Here is a 4,087-nt window from a genome sequence, read left to right as displayed (position 1 = left end):
CGCCAGGCAGCAGTCAAGGTTCAGCAACATCGAAGGAAAGCGAATCCTACCGTTAAAGCACAGGAAGGTCAAGCGAAGCGGCAGAAAAAGCAAGCTAACCTTAATTTGGTTAAAGGTCAAATGCAAGCTGCACGCAAACATAGACAAGTTAATCCCGAACTTCAAGTTCAGCAAGCTCAAAGCAAACGGCGGAAAAGGCAAGCGAATCCCCAACGTCAAGTTCGAGACACACAGGCGAAACTTCAGGGGAGAGCAGCTAACCCCCTCGTCCAGCAACACGAAGTCGAGATGAGACGGCAGCAACGGCAGCTACTGGAGATTGGCGGAGGGGACGCCCGATTCAAGTGGGACAACTTAGATCGATCCTTTGGCCATAGTAGTAAGGTGTGTGATAGGCTGTGCTTCAATAAAGTGTTGATGAACATCGGCAACATCCGCAACCTTGAATCAAGAGCCGGTGGTCTCGGAATTCTCGGGCGAGAATTCCCCGCAACATTGACCACGAATTTCAGTGAGTATCACGTTAGCTCAACTTGTAAAGATTCAGTAATAGCCGGAAGAGTGCCAGCGAAGAGTGTGACATATAGCTACACATACGTAATCCATCCGCGCGGCATGCCTCGGCTAACCCAGTGGCGGAAAGATTGATTGCACCTCGCTTAACCTTCATGAGGATTCGCCGACTAACCCATGGCAGTAGCCAATATAGAATCAAAGGTCAAGTGGGTAATGTCCTGATCGATGTGCAAAAGACGGTCCAGTGCCTACCGCGCAACATTGCCGACGATGTAGCGATAAACGTGCAAATTAAACGTAAACTCCTTAGCGAACGGTTCCGCTCGTGAGGAAATATAACTTCCATGCACGGTTGAAACATTTGGAAATGTCTACCCTATATCGGTACTTAAATATCAAGATTGGTTGGACCAGCTTAACCCAACTGGACCACAACGAAAGCTGTAACAGTGGTGAATCACTGCTCCGCACTTCTGACAGCTTTCACGTTGACTTGAACTGCATCAATTTTTTTTAGTGAATGCGGCACTTCTTCGACTGCCATGCCATAGTTCTGACTGCAGAGGTGGATTGCTAAAACCTACCGTGTGTTTAGACGCGGCCATCACGTGTTGCGCTGACTCATGCCCTTTCAGTCGATTTGCACAATGTTCTCTCCTACCTCTGTACTTCCCTAATGGCCCTAGTAATGCGAGGCGTGTTGGTAAGTATGCCATGCTAAACTATGCTATGCAGAAACATTGATTTTAGCACGGATACAATGCAAATGTCGAAAGGCTCACCTTTTTCTCTAAAGTATCCTCGTCCTCAAAGAGGATAACTAGAGATGGCACATATCTCCTAAATGCCATACTGATGTCGGGGTGTACTCGGATACGAGATGAGGTTGAATTCATTTTACATGGCTGCGAAAAAAATAAAAGCAAGAAAAGGTGTAAATCTACTCGTACATGTCCCTTCCATTGTATCTGCGATCTAAACGGTACTCTAAATACTGCTGGCCTGTGAGTGGCACCTGAGTTCTCTGCGCGAAGTTGTCATTCAGTGGCCGTGCGCACTGCCACGGTTTGGATCTCGATTGGAGCAGTCGTCTCTTATGAGGCACCAAAATCAAGTGAGGGAAAAGAGCAAAGCACTTCCACAAAACGCAAAATGTTTTTACGTCATCCTAAAAGTGCTAATTTGAATGAAATCCGGCAATGAGCTGTGGACTAGCGATTCCAGATATTTAAAAACCACGCTTAGACCCATTAAGGGAAGAGCCACTGAGTCTGCCCGTCAACCTTAAAGTATATTGAAAGTAAGCATAAGCATTGTGAATGGTAATCTAATATGGCGAGTATCAGCATTCAATGAGCCATGGTCGAGCGAAACTTAATAACTCATTGTAAGTATGACCGAGCCAAATAGGAAGGTTTAGGCATCTGCTCTATGACGAACTAATGAAGTGAAGAGTCGAAATCACTGAACTACCCGTTAACCTTAAAGTATATTTAAAGCAAACGTACGAAGTGTGAACACAATGATATGATAATCTAATCTGGCGAGTATCAGCATTCAGTGAACCATGGCCGACCTGACCTTAATAATTCAATGCAAGTATGACCGAGCCAAATAGTACGATTGAGGCGTCTGCTCCATGAAGAACTTGGGAAGTGAAGAGTTGAAATCACGTCTAGAAATATAGATAGTGCAATAGGTTCACAGGCAGATAATGAATTTGAATGGATTAGCAGTACGCGAAGGAAAGCATCAGCGTTGAGACGATGTTTCGACAAGGGCACTTGGGCTTAGTAAGGAAAACTGCTTTTCCTGGCTGCGTTTGCAGGTACAGATAATTTTTCTTCGAAAAGCGAGCGAAGACCACCAAGGAGAAAAGTAGAGCTGACGAAACTGCAAATATTTTAAGCGGGCTAAAGCAGATTTCGAAGTATTCCCAAGAAGGCCGTTTTTATTGTGCCAGGGCGGGTGGCGGGGAGGTGGTGGGTTTCACATTCGCTCTCATAACAAACCGATAATTTGCATGTCCCGTCCTTTACATTCAGCTCTTTCTTTCCTACATTTAGGACCACGACCAAGACTTTTGGATGATGCTTCAAAACTGCCTACGAAAAAGTGAGTTTCACGTAGTTCGTATATCTATTTCCTAAGAGGATGAATCAAAGGTAATGCTAGTTGCAGGAACAGATAAACTTACCACGACGTCAAAGTTCGTCGTAAAGAACTGGTTGCACGGGCTGTGGACCAATGCAATATTCACAGCCTTTCGATATATATAGGCTGATGACCTATTGTACACAAGTGTGGCCAACTCGAAAGAGAGGCCCACCTGGACCCTCGAGTTGTTGTAGCGGTGGCCGTTCGACATCAGCGCTGCATGCCTCTTCTGTGGACAAAACAGAAACAACAATATAAGCTATGTTTTCAAAGAAGCAAGTTCAATGCTAAAATTACGTATCCCGAAAGCATGCTGTAATTGAGGAGTCAGGATTCACTTTGACTCTCTCAGATATTGTACCACCCACCTGAATCTAAGTGAACAAGCGTTTTTGCACTTTGCCCCATCGAAAAGCACCTACCCTGGCATGGTTCCGACCTTCGACCTTAAGCTCAGTAGCGCAATACCGAAGCCACTAAGCCAGAATGGTCTGTTAAACATGTTTTCAGGAGTGTCGTCGGCTGGCTAAGACCCAAACTGATTCTGCAATTATTGCTTTCGTTAACCTGTCTTTTCAAAGAAGTGGAGAGCTCAGTCTGTATTTAAAATATACTTCCCATGGCGGCTGCTTTGCGTATGCAACCAAATCTCTGTCTTCGCCCTAAATGGTTAAGCATTTTGCAGACGCAGAAGCGTTCACGTCATTACCTGAAATTAATCATTAACGTTTCATCATGCTCGTGAATTGGGTTACCATAAACATATTGGCTTATGTCTCAACACCCAACACAGTGTGCCACTGAGAACACTGCTAGACATTACAAGTATCAGTGACGTTTTAACACGCCCAAGCACAGGGCGAATTTGCACGAAATAAGCGATTAGTAGTCAAGAGGTTGGGAAAATTTACCAGAATGCACACAGAAGAAAATTCAAATGACGTCGCACCCGTACCGCGCCACAAACTTTGTTTTCAAAAGGGATATAAAACGTCATGAGGAGATGAGGGCGTCTTCTCACCTGGCACATCATTAAAGCGTCAGATATACGGCCCACATTTCGCATTTATGCACTCTAAATTTGAGTGCCTTTAGAAGGGAGTAGACGCGCCATTGTAATGTATACTTTGTCAGTGTCTTGCTTCGGTGCCGTTTGCGGTGTTTAGTATAGCGGGCTCGTAACGACTGTAGCGCGTAGCCCACAAGGTGCCGTATAATGTAGAGCTATTCCATCCTCATTTTGTTCCAATCTCCAGACGTCAAGTTTACCTAAGCACTGATGAATGCATCGGGCGGTGACTCACAGTATTGTTTGAACAGTCCAATCGAACGCTCTCCTAGGTATTAGAAGGTTGCATTAATTTGTTTTAAAAGCCGAAAGCATTGCTTTCTTGATTGGGTTTTTCGGGCCTGA

The 4,087-nt window shown here is 44.9% G+C and overlaps 1 pseudogene; it reads left to right on the top strand.

The window, feature by feature from the left end:
* Positions 1-288: 288 nt before the first annotated feature.
* On the top strand, positions 289-1,033 carry LOC142559300 (uncharacterized; annotated as a pseudogene).
* Positions 1,034-4,087: the final 3,054 nt, after the last annotated feature.

The sequence above is a fragment of the Dermacentor variabilis genome, chromosome 10, assembly GCF_050947875.1.
Source record: "Dermacentor variabilis isolate Ectoservices chromosome 10, ASM5094787v1, whole genome shotgun sequence".
NCBI lineage: Eukaryota > Metazoa > Arthropoda > Arachnida > Ixodida > Ixodidae > Dermacentor > Dermacentor variabilis.
The sequence above is the reverse complement of the archived record's forward strand: the minus strand, read 5'-3'. Positions and strand labels throughout refer to the sequence as shown.